This window comes from Panthera tigris, chromosome B1 (genome assembly GCF_018350195.1).
Source record: "Panthera tigris isolate Pti1 chromosome B1, P.tigris_Pti1_mat1.1, whole genome shotgun sequence".
In the NCBI taxonomy this organism is placed as follows: Eukaryota; Metazoa; Chordata; class Mammalia; order Carnivora; family Felidae; genus Panthera; species Panthera tigris.
In genome coordinates this window covers 154,330,430-154,346,057 of record NC_056663.1, presented here as the reverse complement: position 1 = coordinate 154,346,057, position 15,628 = coordinate 154,330,430, and the positions used below count along the sequence as shown (strand labels likewise).

Here is a 15,628-nt window from a genome sequence, read left to right as displayed (position 1 = left end):
TTTCAGCACAATATCTCATTAAAATGCTAAAGTGTTGATGCTCCTGGGTGGCTCAGTCTGTTAAGTCTCTGACTCTTGATGTCAGCTTGGGTCTTAATCTTAGGGTCATGAGGTCAAGTCCAATACTGGGCTTCGTGCTTGGCCTGGAGCCCACTTAAATTAAATAATAATAATAATAATAAAGTGATAAAGGGAAAATATATGTAAATTTTAATAGTTTTGTTTTATTTTTGAGAAACTTCTCAAATGGTAGGATATCACAGTTCCTATGAACGCTGTAAACATTTTTAATTGCTTAATAATTTTTTAAAACCCTCTGTAAGCCCAAAGACTTTTTAACAATTAAATTCTTATATGGCAGACTCAATAATGATGCCACCCCAAAAATCTATATCCTCATCCCTAGAACCTGTGAATATTTACCTTAAATGACAAAAGGGGCATTGTAGAGGTGATTAGATTAACAATCTTGAGTTAGGGAGATTATATTAGATTATCCCAAGTAGATTGACTGTAATCACAAATGTCCTTATAAGAAGGAGGCAGTGTTAGAAGTAGGGATATATGACAACAGAAGCAGAGTGAAGTACATGAAGATACAGAAAGGGGTCACTAGTCAAGTAATGCAGGTGGCCTCTGTGAAGCTGGAGAGAACAAGGAAATAATTTTTCCCCTAGAGCCTCCAGGATGAACGTAATTCTGCTACCCTCTTTTTTTTTTAAGTTTATTTATTAATTTTCAGAGAGAGAGCATGAGGTGGGGAGGGGCAGAGAGAGAGAGAGAGAGAGAGAGAGAGAGAGAGAATCTGAAGCAGGCTCCATGCTGTCAGTGCAGAGTCCGAGGTGGTGCTCAAACTCACAAACTGTGAGATCGTGACCAGAGTAGAAATCAAGAGTCAGATGCTTTAACTGGCTGAGCCACCCAAGTGCCCCTCTGCCACCCTCTTAATTGCAGCCCTTAAGACCCACACCAGACTTCTGATGTAAGTGTTTGAATCTACTACTACATTTGTGGTAATTTGTTACAACAGCAGTAGGATACCAATAAAACTTATTATATTATCTTTTCCCTAAAATTATTAAATTGTTTTTTTAATCGTTGTTTACTTAGGATGTGGACTAACAAAGACATAGTTTTTCTTTCTAAGTAAAGATTATCGTATTTTTCTCATATTTTTATTTTTTTTATTTTTTTAATGTTTATTTTTGACAGAGAGAGAGAGAGAGAGAGAGAGGGAGGGGGAGAGAGAGAGAGAGAGACAGAGACAGAGGATCTGAAGCAGACTCTACACTGACAGCAGAGTGCCCAATGCAGGGCTCAAACTCACAAATCATGACATCATGACCTAAGCCAAAGTTGAATGCTTAACTGATTGAGTCACCCAGGTGCCCCTCTCATGATACTTTTAAAGAAAACCATTTAAACTTTCTGTAATAGACTTGCTAGATGTAGGATATGCAGCACGTCATTATAGACAGAAATCATGTTACTTCTTTTTATAAATGTATCAAACCCTAGGCAATCCCAAGTCAAGTTGGTATTTAGTATAATTAATTTTGCTATATTACACATATCTACTATTTATGTGAGGCAGCAAAAAAAAAATGAATTCAGTAAATAAGGAGTTGATTGTGAATATATGAACTACATAAATAGTATGAATAAATGTAGTGAGTTTCCATGTAAATTTTCTTGTATCTTTAAAGAGGAATTTCTCACAATAACTGACTTATAATACTTGAATCAAACGCATATATATGGCCTTCCAAGTCTGTTCTGTATGTATTAATATAATTTAGTTTTACCAACATTTAATGAAAACCTAGTTATCTTCAAAATATTGCACAGTGTTCAAATGCCTCCAATAATAATGCCTCCAACTATGAGTGGTTCCTAACTTCCAAGAACCCATAATCTACTCACCATTCTGTCCTCCTTCAAGTAATCACATCAATGTAGAATCAAAGACTGGGAAGGAAACTCAATACCATTTAGTTTTTATTAATATGTATTATAAACATATTATCTTCTTTCTATGCTTATTGCTTCTCAGCTTCAATTAGAACAGAAACCAGGGCAGAATAGAATAGTAAGTGATACGGAAGAAAAAGAAGTGGCTGTTTCTAAGTGCATCTCTATGGCAAAGACATATTACTTCTGCTCTTTATCAGTTCCTACCACATTTTCCCTGTCTTCGCATTACCAAGTTCTCTCAAGCATTGGAGAATATAACATAGTGGTTAAGAATGACAGTCTTAGAATTTACGTTCTGATTTTGTCAATTACTAGCTATGTCCTAATGACGTTGTTTTACTGCTCTGTGAACGAAACCCTTCACAGAGAAAATAGGGATGATAATCAACTTACAGAGTTTCGGTGAAACTTAAAATTAAAATGAAATATATGTTAAAAGCTTTGTACAGTGACAGCCACATTAGAAATGCCCAGTATATCGTAGCTATTCAGCTTAATATGCCTGTTGCCTCTCAGCCATTTTCAAAGTCTTTTGACAATCAGTACCATCATGCACTGCGGCTTGAAATTATTTAATGCTATTAACTTATCCCAGGATTTGGGGAGCCCCAGGCATTGTAGAGTTACATCTTTCTCTAGTTCTTTGGACTACTGGTATAATTTTCCCAGACTTCTGTCTTAATTCTCCATTTTTCATTTCAGATCACCTCTGGATTTTGAGTCCTTCTCAGAGCTCGATCAGGGCATCTGGCATATGATTTAGATTTTAAACCAGTTCTTTCTTATGGGGATATTCTTATTAATCCCAAAGTGATAACTAAGACTTGTCCAGCAACTTTTCTGAATCCACATTCAGCCCACTGGGTTTCTGTGAGTTCTTTTATCACCTAAATTTCAGGCTCTGCACCTCTTTGGATTTGACTGCTGGTACTGGCAATTGCATAAATCACACCAAGCTTGCCGTGGAGTTTGGGCATAGTATCTTTTATTTTCATACTTTTATCATTGGTGTTAGCTTTTACTACCAATTAATTTATCTCCAGCCCTATTTCTTCTCATAGACAGCAAGAGGTAAGGATGTATCAATGTACTCAAATGTGTCCAGATGGATCCTGACTACATTCATTTATTTCATTCAACAAATATTGGTTGAGCCTCTATTATATGAGTCTTCACATACTGTCTCTAGGTAATAACAGTGGAATTCAATTTTAAAGCAATCTAAACCCATCTTTAATTTTTTTTTTTTTTTATGGGTGAAGAAACTGAGACTCAGAATAAGTAAAATAATCAATGTTTATGTAGTTAGAACTTACTGGCTCTTGATTGTCAGTCAAGTTCTTTTTCCATCATGCTACTCTATTTTTTTTTTATTTCAAGTAGTCTTTCTGTAGCTTAGAGATGGAAGGAGTGAGTAAGCTTACCTTCAAAAATATAAATGATCTGAATATATCATTTTTAAATGAAATTTGGCAGTCTAACCCAGTTCCTCATTTTAATTCAAATTCTTCCAGAAAATTTTTAGAATTCAAAATGGTCCTAATGTGACTGCTTGATTATTTGGTTTTTGTTTGCCTTCAATATAGCCCATAACTAACACAATTAATGATGGCATGCTGAGATATCAAAAAATCCAACTTTCTCCATATTATAAAAGGATAGTCTTTTCTGTGAAAGGAGCTAGATTTTAAGCTGCATGGCATTCCTCATAAATTTATTTCAAAATCACCTCCAGATAGCCCCTGAGTAAACATTTTTAGAGAAGGTTGGCTGTCCAGTTTGCTTTAATGTTCGCTATATACCAAATAACTACACACTAACCATTTGCTTTTTGAAAGCCTTCAAATAGGCATCCAAATTTGTGTGACAAATGTTTTCTTGTCTTAGTTTTTAGAACAGTTTGAAATAAGTTCAGTGCTCAGTAATAGTGAAATTTCATAGATGTCAAAAACTATCCACAGTTAAATGCACACACACACACACACACACACACACACACACACACACACACAGCTAATGGGATTATAGAAGAATTAATCTCTCCCCAAAAACCAGAACATAAGGTTTCCTTTACTATTATTTTCCTTGACTTATTGTTCCCTTTCCTGTTCTCCTGACCTCTTAGAGAACTCATTGAGTTAAGTTCATCAAGATAACAGGAAAGTCTCAGGAGGGAGATCATATTCAACTTTGTTGGAAACAAAATGCATTTATTCCTACAACAATGAATCCATTTTATTTCTTCTGGATTCATTCTGATTGCCCAAGTGCCAGTAGAACTGATAACTGCCTACTTGTGTGTATCAAAGTCTAATAGAAGGCTGGTTTTTTTTTTAATGGCAGTATTTTGGTCTTATTCTAATCTTTTATTTACCAAGAGATACCTAATAAAGCATAATTAAAAAAAAAAAACTTCCGGGTAAAAGAATATTATTGGGTATATTTACAAGTCAGAGCTCTAAGAATTCCCCATCCCTTCTTTATCATGAACTCTCTAATACTCATATTAAATGGGTTCAAATACCAAGCTTGAATCTCCTAAATTATGAATAACTGGCCTGCAGCAGATGACTTGTTTTACTCTTTTTAAGAATGAGTGATAAGTGTAAAGCAAGAAACACGTTATTCTGTGAAGCAAGAAACATATGTTATTCTTTGTCTTTAGGACTCAGCAATCCTCATTTATCAATATTTGCCTCTCAATTTGTGAGGAGCCCTGATTCTAATATAAAATCCGAGAGTTTATGATGAGTTATATTAGTTGATTGGATACCAGCTGCTGCTCCTTGTGAGAATAAGATGATATTTTCTAAAATGATGAAATACCTTATCTTTATCCCTAGGCAGTATCTTGAACACCAGTAGGAGCTATTCACTAAAAATCCTACTTATCATAGGTTCTAACTGTTGAAAATCCAGAGTTGATAGGAACCAACATGGGAAGACCATGATTGTCATTTTATTTAACTTACATAGTGGAAGGCCAGGACTTATTTTTAATTCTATGTTGGATATTAGGGTGAAGAGTCTAATTATTTACTAGACATCTCCAAATGAATCTAATGCTTTTGAAATGTGATTTATATCTTCAGTCCAAACACGTCAAGGTTACTTTTACTTAAAATAAGTGATATACACAGTAGAATTAGAGTAAAACGTTGGATTGTGAGTAACTTGGTCTACAAGTGTTCTGCGAGATGACATTTCTAATAAATTTTAACTTGATAAACGAGCGATGTCTTGCAATATGAGTAGTACGTGATGCAGAATGTCACATGATCACAACTGAGCCAATGGTTATTGAAATTTGTTTTGGTATACAAGTGCTTTAGATTACAAGCATGTTTCTGGAATGAATTATGCTTGCCAACCAAGGTTTCACTGTAGTTTCCAGCACACAATTAGCACTCAATAGGAATTTGCTATTGTTATTATAATGTCTTCCCTACCATATAGATATTTAGCTTATTGTTGAAAACACTGTGCCATAAAACTCTGAATACCAAGATATAAAAAATATTGTACCCTCCCAATATGAGCTTTTGAGATTATCTGGGTGTGTTTTTAAGAGTTAAAATTCTGACATTGACTAGTATTCATCTATCTTTGAATCCTTTTAGTAGATTATAGACTTGTACAGAGACTCTGATCTAATTTTATATTAGTGGTGGTTGCTAGGTAACTCTCTGATGCAAATTAATCATTAAACATTTAGCAGCTCATTCCTGATTGGAGTGGAAACAGGAATGACTTAGAGGCTGACAACCCAGGAAACAAGTGATTGAAAAAAGAATATATTGAGGTGTTTAATAAAAACAGACTATAACTCCTCAACTTAATTTCTTCCTCTTTGTCCTAATCAAAAAGGAAAGAAAAATTTCGGAAGAAAAATAAGAGCTTTTTTTCTGATAATAGATACGGTTCACTGAGCTAGTACCAAGTGTCAATATTACATTAACTACTTTGTGTAAAATATCATTTTTTCTCACAGCAATTTGTTTATTTAGGTGGTACAATTCCCATTTAAAAATAAGAGTGTGGGGTAAGTTGCCTGTATGGGTCAGTTGGTTGAGCATCCCACTTTGATTCAGGTCATGATCTCACAGTTCATGAAGCTCTCTGCTGTCATTGTGGAGCCCACTTTGGATCCTCTGTCTCCCTCTCTCTCTGTCCCTACCCTGTTCACTCGCACATGCTCTCTGTCTGTCTGTCTGTCTGTCTCTCTGTCTCTCTCTCTCTCTGTCTCAAAAATAAACATTTAAAAATAATTAAAAAAAAATAAAAATAAGGGTGGTACCTCAGTGGCTCAGCCGGTTAAGCGTTAAGTATTTTACTTCCCTCTATTCTGGTGCCTAAAAGGTAGCCTTGTGCTTGACTTTATTTTTTATTTTTATTTTTATTTTTTTATTTTTCAATATATGAAATTTATTGTCAAATTGGTTTCCATACAACACCCAGTGCTCATCCCAAAAGGTGCCCTCCTCAATACCCATCACCCACCCACCTCTCCCTCCCACCCCCCATCAACCCTCAGTTTGTTCTCAGTTTTTAACAGTCTCCTATGCTTTGGCTCTCTCCCACTCTAACCTCTTTTTTTTTTTTTTTTCTTTCCTTCCCCTCCCCCATGGGTTTCTGTTAAGTTTCTCAGGATCCACATAAGAGTGAAACCATATGGTCTCTGTCTTTCTCTGTATGGCTTATTTCACTTAGCATCACACTCTCCAGTTCCATCCACGTTGCTACAAAAGGCCATATTTCATTCTTTCTCATTGCCACGTAGTACTCCATTGTGTATATAAACCACAATTTCTTTATCCATTCATCAGTTGATGGACATTTAGGCTCTTTCCACAATTTGGCTATTGTTGAGAGTGCTGCTATAAACATTGGGGTACAAGTGCCCCTATGCATCAGTACTCCTGTATCCCTTGGGTAAATTCCTAGCAGTGCTATTGCTGGGTCATAGGGTAGGTCTATTTTTAATTTTCTGAGGAACCTCCACACTGCTTTCCAGAGTGGCTTGTGCTTGACTTTAAATGACTTTTCATCAGGAAGTAAGAATCACTGTTTGGAGCCTAGCATTAGAACAAGTAGGGAGAAAAACTGCAGTTGGTGAGTGGAATGGTCGTTATCGCTTAGTCTGTAACTCTTGTCCTGAATTGGATATTATTTATAATATTCTGTTGCTGTTAATAGTTGAGATTTTGCACTAGTTTTCTAGTGTTACTATATTGAAGTACCACAAACATGGTGGCTTAAAACAACACAGGTCTATTCTCTTACAGGTACAGAGGTCAGAAGTCTAAAATCAGGGTACCGACAGGGCTGCTTTTCTTCTGGAGGTGGCAGGGGAAAACCTGTTGCCTTGTCTTTTCCATCTTCCAAAACCTACTGGCATTTGATGACACGTGGCCTCTTCTTCCATCTTCAGAGCACATCGCTCCAACCTGAGTCTCTTTGACATCGACTCTCTTGCCTCCCTCGCATAAGGACCCTTGTGATTAGATTGGGCCCCCCTGAGTGATTCAGGATCCTCTCATCTCAAATCTTTAAATTAATCACATTTGAAAAAGTCCAAACCATGTTTCTGCCTCGAAAGTTAAAACATTCACAGGTTCTGAGGATTAGGGTGTGGACATCGGGTGGGGAGAACATAATTCAGACCACCACAAGTTTGTTTTAGTTAAGTACAGATGGTTATTTTTAAAACTTTAATTCGGTACAGAACACATGTGAAACTCTTTTTTTGACCTACAGTGTTGTATTAATTCCAGGTGTACAATACAGTGAGGCAGCCATTCCATACAACACCTGGTGCTCTTCACAAGTGCACTCCTTAATCGCTATTACCTATCTCACCCACACTCCCACTTCTCCCTTCCCTCTGGTAACCATCAGTTTGTTCTCTATAGTTAAGAGTCTGTTTCTTGGTTTCTCTCTCAATTTTTTCCCTTTGCTCATTTTTTTTTTTTTCTTAAATTCCACACGTGAGTGAAATCATACCGTCTTTGTCTTTCTCTGATTGGCTTACTTAGCATTATACTCTCTAGATCCATCCATTTTGTTGCAAATGGCAAATTTTTATTCTTTTTTATGGCTGAATAATATTCTATATATATCAATATAGGTATCTATATACACATATAGATATATAGATATTACTTCTTCTTTATCCATCCATTCATCGATAGATGGACACTTGGGCTACTTCTGTATCTTGCCTATTGTAAAATAATGCTGCTATGGGGGCAGGTGGGTGACTCAATTGAGCATCCAACTCTTGATTTTGGCTCAGGTCATGATACCAGGGTCATGGGATAAAACCCCACCCACCTCTGCCTCAGACTCTGTGCTGAGGATGGAGTCTGCTTGAGAGATTCTCTCTCTCTCTCCCTCTGCCCCTCCCCCTTGCTTGTGGACTCTCTTTCCCTCCCTAAAATAAAAAAATAAAATAAAGAATAAAATCATCCTCCTATAAACATAGGGGTGCATGTATCCTTTTGAATTAGTGTTTTTGTATTGGTTGGGTAAATATCCAGTAGTGCAATTGCTGGATCACAGGGTAGTTCTATTTTTAACTTTTTGAGGAACCTCTATACTGTGTCCCATAGTGGCTGCACCAGTTTGCATTCTCACCAGTAATGCACAAGAGTTCCTTTTTCTCCACATCCTCATCAACACTTGCTGTTTCTTGTGTTGTTGATTTTAGCCATTCTGACAAATGTGAGGTGATACCTCATTGTGGTTTTTGTTTGCATTTCCCTGATGGTAAGTGATGATGAAAATCTTTTCATGTGTCTGTTGGCCATCTGCATGCCATTCTTGGAGAAATGTCTGTTTTCTGTTTCTCAATAATCAAGTATACCTGATTATCAAGTATCAGTAATCACAGAATACTCATATAATATCTAGGAGGAAGTGGACTTGGGCAGTCCATGCTGATTTCAGACTGGTGGATAAATTGAAGCCAAGCCACTTGCCTTTTGATCCTACAATATAATGCCTTTTTGTCTTTCTGGTTACCTGAATAATAAATAAGCAAATAATGAAAATGCTACGATAACCACGTATGAAGAAGAAAGTAAAGTTTACTTGAGTTTCGACCACTGGACATAAATTCAACTAATCTTGTAATGACCATTCTTTTAGGCATCACTTCATGCATACGTACACACAATGCGTTTCAAGGAAGGATAAATATTTATAGGTACGCCCGTGTGTATGTGTGTATACATGTATACACACACCTAGTGTATATTCTTAATAGTTCTCTATATACTCAGATGTCCTTTGGAGACTTTTGCATGGATACTGATTTAAGTAGGTCTGTGTGTGTATATATTTACAAAAACAGGATCATGTTATATACATCTTGCTTTTCTCACTATATATGTCTCACTATATGATGTCTTATGAAGTTCCCCATGAGTCAGCTGGAATAATTTTATTTAATTATTATTAAGGTCTTTAAGACAGTTCTTGGTTTGATGTAGAGAGTGTATTTAGGCATTCCCCTATTGGTGGAAATTATTATTATTATTATTATTATTATTATTATTATTATTTGTTATTTATTTATTTTTAATTTTTTATTTCTTTTTTATTTTTTTTTCAATATATGAAATTTATTGTCAAATTGGTTTCCATACAACACCCAGTGCTCATCCCAAAAGGTGCCCTCCTCAATACCCATCACCCACCCACCTCTCCCTCCCACCCCCCATCAACCCTCAGTTTGTTCTCAGTTTTTAACAGTCTCCTATGCTTTGGCTCTCTCCCACTCTAACCTCTTTTTTTTTTTTTTTTTCTTTCCTTCCCCTCCCCCATGGGTTTCTGTTAAGTTTCTCAGGATCCACATAAGAGTGAAACCATATGGTCTCTGTCTTTCTCTGTATGGCTTATTTCACTTAGCATCACACTCTCCAGTTCCATCCACGTTGCTACAAAAGGCCATATTTCATTCTTTCTCATTGCCACGTAGTACTCCATTGTGTATATAAACCACAATTTCTTTATCCATTCATCAGTTGATGGACATTTAGGCTCTTTCCACAATTTGGCTATTGTTGAGAGTGCTGCTATAAACATTGGGGTACAAGTGCCCCTATGCATCAGTACTCCTGTATCCCTTGGGTAAATTCCTAGCAGTGCTATTGCTGGGTCATAGGGTAGGTCTATTTTTAATTCTCTGAGGAACCTCCACACTGCCTTCCAGAGCGGCTGCACCAATTTGCATTCCCACCAACAGTGCAAGAGGATTCCCGTTTCTCCACATCCTCTCTAGCATCTATAGTCTCCTGATTTGTTCATTTTGGCCACTCTGACTGGCGTGAGGTGATATCTGAGTGTGGTTTTGATTTGTATTTCCCTGATGAGGAGCGACGTTGAACATCTTTTCATGTGCCTGTTGGCCATCCGGATGTCTTCTTTAGAGAAGTGTCTATTCATGTTTTCTGCCCATTTCTTCACTGGGTTATTTGTTTTTCGGGTGTGGAGTTTGGTGAGCTCTTTATAGATTTTGGATACTAGCCCTTTGTCCAATATGTCATTTGCAAATATCTTTTCCCATTCCGTTGGTTGCCTTTTAGTTTTGTTGGCTGTTTCCTTTGCTGTGCAGAAGCTTTTTATCTTCATAAGGTCCCAGTAATTCATTTTTGCTTTTAATTCCCTTGCCTTTGGGGATGTGTCGAGTAAGAGATTGCTACGGCTGAGGTCAGAGAGGTCTTTTCCTGCTTTCTCCTCTAGGGTTTTGATGGTTTCCTGTCTCACATTCAGGTCCTTTATCCATTTTCAGTTTATTTTTGTGAATGGTGTGAGAAAGTGGTCTAGTTTCAACCTTCTGCATGTTGCTGTCCAGTTCTCCCAGCACCATTTGTTAAAGAGACTGTCTTTTTTCCATTGGATGTTCTTTCCTGCTTTGTCAAAGATGAGTTGGCCATATGTTTGTGGGTCTAGTTCTGGGGTTTCTATTCTATTCCATTGGTCTATGTGTCTGTTTTTGTGCCAATACCATGCTGTCTTGATGATGACAGCTTTGTAGTAGAGGCTAAAGTCTGGGATTGTGATGCCTCCTGCTTTGGTCTTCTTCAAAATTACTTTGGCTATTCGGGGCCTTTTGTGGTTCCATATGAATTTTAGGATTGCTTGTTCTAGCTTCAAGAAGAATGCTGGTGCAATTTTGATTCGGATTGCATTGAATGTGTAGATAGCTTTGGGTAGTATTGACATTTTGACAATATTTATTCTTCCAATCCATGAGCAGGGAATGTCTTTCCATTTCTTTATATCTTCTTCAATTACCTTCATAAGCTTTCTATAGTTTTCAGCATACAGATCTTTTACATCTTTGGTTAGATTTATTCCTAGGTATTTTATGCTTCTTGGTGCAATTGTGAATGGGATCAGTTTCTTTATTTGCCTTTCTTTTGCTTCATTGTTAGTGTATAAGAATGCAACTGATTTCTGTACATTGATTTTGTATCCTGCAACTTTGCTGAATTCATGTATCAGTTCTAGCAGACTTTTGGTGGAGTCTACTGGATTTTCCATGTGTAATATCATGTCATCTGCAAAAAGCGAAAGCTTGACTTCATCTTTGCCAATTTTGATGCCTTTGATTTCCTTTTGTTGTTTGCTGATGCTAGAACTTCCAGCACTATGTTAAACAACAGCGGTGAGAGTGGGCATCCCTGTCGTGTTCCTGATCTCAGGGAAAAAGCTCTCAGTTTTTCCCCATTGAGGATGATGTTAGCTGTGGGCTTTTCATAAATGGCTTTTATGATCTTTAAGTATGTTCCTTCTATCCCGACTTTCTCAAGGGTTTTTATTAAGAAAGGGTGCTGGATTTTGTCAACGGCCTTTTCTGCATCGATTGACAGGATCATATGGTTCTTCTCTTTTTTTTTATTAATGTGATGTATCACGTTGATTGATTTGCGAATGTTGAACCATCCCTGCATCCCAGGAATGAATCCCACTTGATCATGGTTATTATTATAATTATTATTATTATTATTATTATGATTGCTTCTTTATATCATAGGGTGAATGATGTTAAAATCTTTACTAGTAAGGTTATCTTGATGTGCTAGAATCATTTGTTTTATCTTACTTTTCAAACAGTATTGAGATATTTGCCATTTGACACAAGAGAACTTGTCTGCTGACCAGAGTTAATGGTTCAAGCTATAGAGTAAAGCCAAGCGGGATTGAAACTGTGACCTTTACTTCTCCAGCAAAGTGACTGACCCAATACTATTGACAGTTTCTAGCCTTTGCTGATGTTTGAGACATATGTTTTATGTACCTGTACAGTCATTTGATTTGGAGAATTGTCATTACATAAACTGTGGGAGTGCCTCATAACATCTGTCACAGGTAGTGCAGATCACTGAATGAAAACATGTACCAAAGGAGAAGCAAAATAACTTTGAACTACTCAAAAAAAGGAGGGACTGTGACACATATGAACTAATTTCCGTAGTGGCAGCAAAGCTGGACATTTTGTTTTTATTTTTTACCTCAATGACACACTTTAAGCATTTAGTAGCCACCTCCTTGCAGTCTTTTGCCTCCCTGAATTTACTGATAATGTTTTATCAAAAAATCATCTGAAACTTTCTTTTGGGTCAGACTTCATTTTTCACAGAAGTCATCTTTATCTCTGCAGTGGTTGTGACCATGTATCGCCTCCTCCTTTACTAAATTCTTCCTCGGACTTACGTGAAAATATCTTCTACATAATATCTAGTTGCATTCTCTCATTTCTCTTTCTTAGTTCTTTTTGGCATTTCTTTCTTTCCCTCTTCTCTGTACTTTCTTTCTTTCCCCTCTATTTCTCAGACTCCATGTAAAAAACTATAAAATCACAGTCCTGGTTGTTGGAGTTTTATGTATGTTCTACCTGACCATTGGTCATTCAGTCTTTCTAACTCTCTCATTGATAGTGTCAGTATGTCTTTAAATTTTGAAGAACCCCTCTCCTGTTCAATCTCATATTATAATTATTGTACTTAGTTGGATTTTTATACTTTGAAGAATTCAATGATTCTGCTCCTTCAATAAACGTGTGGTGGGTAGCTTCAGTGTGTTCCTGACTGGCATGGAAACGTTTGAATTTTTACCACGAATATTATTATTGCTTTGTAATAATCCCTTCATGTCCCTAAACTATTGTATAATGTCATTTTCTGTAAAGCTTCCCCATGTGGAAGTAATTTAGAACTCGGGGGGAAAATGCCAAAATCCATGGCCAGAAGTACTTAACGTTAAGGGCAGTTTTTGTTGTTGTTTTCTTCTTAGCTTTGTAGGGCTTAATGCTCTTTGCTTTTATGAAAAGAAAAGCAATAATTGGAAAAATAACACAAAGGATGTCCTTTTGTTTCACACCATTGTATTATCATGCTTTCACTCACTGTTAACACTGTTTATTTAAGTTTCCTACATAAAATAACCAGATTATACTTTAACTGTCATGTTCACTCTTCCAAAGCTTCGAAGCAAGTGGGTAACTTTAGTCCCCCCAAAATTTATTCTGTGTTTTCATATGCGTTTTAGACAAACTGAAGATTTAGCACACTAGAATTGTAACTGGCATGCCTAAAGCTTGTAATGTTAGACCCTTAAACTCAGTATTATTAAATCACCAAGAAGTTTCAAAGTGGTAGAATCAAGATTATGTAAAGTCTGAGATGAAGCTGTCACATCAGAGTAATTTGATTTTAAGTCTGGTTCCACCACCTCCATTAGTAATCACATCCCTGACAGAGACAAAGTTCATCCAATATGAGTTCTCATTGCGGATGAGGTATTGATGTTTTCACGTTACTTTGGTCAGTCAATAAGGTTAAAAGGATAAAGTTTATTTAGTTTTCAACATTGCCTTCTTGAAGTCAAATGTCTATTTAATTAAATTTTCCAATATTTGGCAAGAAAAGACTGGTCGTGTCAGCTTTCTTCAGCTTGATATTAAATAGCATCTTGTGAAATTTGGTAAAGACTATGTACAGTAATATGGAACAGATATACTGTGAGTCTATTTAAGAGAACATTAAGAAGTCCAAATTCTTTGTCAAGGTGGTTAATGATTTCTAATAGTCTCCCAGTGCTGAAAGTTTGAAATGTATCTGCAGGTCTTACATATTATATTTATTGTCTAACTGGTTTATGATAATCCATATACCCTGTTTCTTCAAATATTGGGCATTTTTGTATATGTGTGTATATATTATGTAATTCTCAAAATTATTTCTGAAGCAAGCAACTGAAAATGATTTCAAAACAGCATGTCTTCCACATTTTACTTGTAATCCAGCACCTATCATATAATGATCTCATTTTTTTGCCGTGCCTTATCGAAAAATTTATAGTCACTTTCTTAATATTCTGACTTTATGTCTAAAGAAGAAACAATTAGAAATTTAATTTACGAAAAACTTGGTCACATTTGAGGTGTGAATATTCTGTTTACTCAATAAGGTTATGTTTTTGGTTTACTCAAAAAGTTACAAAATTTGCACAATAGTTTAATCTTGTATGCAATTAATATATAGACATCACGCTAAGGAATCATCATAGAACAATGAATAAAATGGAAGAGATTCTTGCCCTTAAGATGTTGTCTTTGTAGTGTAGCAAATGGTCATTAAATATAGTCAGTAACTACATTTGTAATACATATTACAAAGGAAGGCTCTAGCAAAATGTTTGGTGGTACATTTTTGAGGGTTAAATTTCTTAATTAAATTTATTTCCAAATCGACATCTGACTTTGAATCCACAAAGTCAGGGGACATATCCTATTCCAAGAAGCAGTTGGCCTCCTAGGACAAGATTTTAGCCATCTGAATTTTACCAGTTACCTGCAGGTGATACTTAACCTTCATGGTCATTTTCCTTCCATAAGAAATAGTAGGCCAACTGTGATTTTAATTATCTACTTTCTTTCTTTTTAACCACTGTTATCATGGATTTAAGTGATAATTCATTAATGTAATTATTTAGGGAACTTGTCCAACGAGGTTCTATTTTAATTGTACTTGTAACACATGCTATATTTTTAAATTCCACCTAATACAGAAGAAAAGTTTTCTCATATACCTTCTACAAATATTTATTAAATGCCTTTGGTGTGAATAATAAGTGATATATCCCTCAAGTCCCACGTGGTCAGGAACTATATATTTCTTGTCCATGAGGGGGCATGCAAAATTTCAGTGAACCATCACAGCACCCTGTACAAGAAGCAGAGGTGTTTTCAAGAAAACTGTATCACCTGGATTTCTGTCCATTTCTAAATTCTCCAAGAGCTGGCCTAAGAATTGTACCATAGTTTGGTTCTACTTAAGAGACTTTGCTGTGTCTTTGAACTTGAGCCAGTGCCCTCTTTGGAAACCCATAAGGCAGGTACAAAGCTTCTGCTCCAAGTCGTCTTCAGAGGGCCTGTGCTATTACATGGAACCTCACTTAACTATTCTGAAAGTAGCTTGTTACATTTGCTGTTTGACCACAGAGACATTTCTGCCACATGCAGCCCAGGAGAGATCACTCGACTGTAGCAGAGCAGTGTGATCTGTATCATTATCTCTCAGGTATGGAGGGATGTTTAGAATAAGTAAATGCTGTTCAAGGTGCTTCCCACAATTGAAAATTAGGA

The 15,628-nt window shown here is 36.3% G+C and overlaps 1 protein-coding gene across 3 annotated transcripts in view; it reads left to right on the top strand.

The window, feature by feature from the left end:
* Nucleotides 1-15,628, top strand: part of ADGRL3 (adhesion G protein-coupled receptor L3) — a 687,513-nt gene that overhangs the window by 362,983 nt on the left and 308,902 nt on the right. The gene's annotated exons all lie outside the window — the stretch shown is intronic.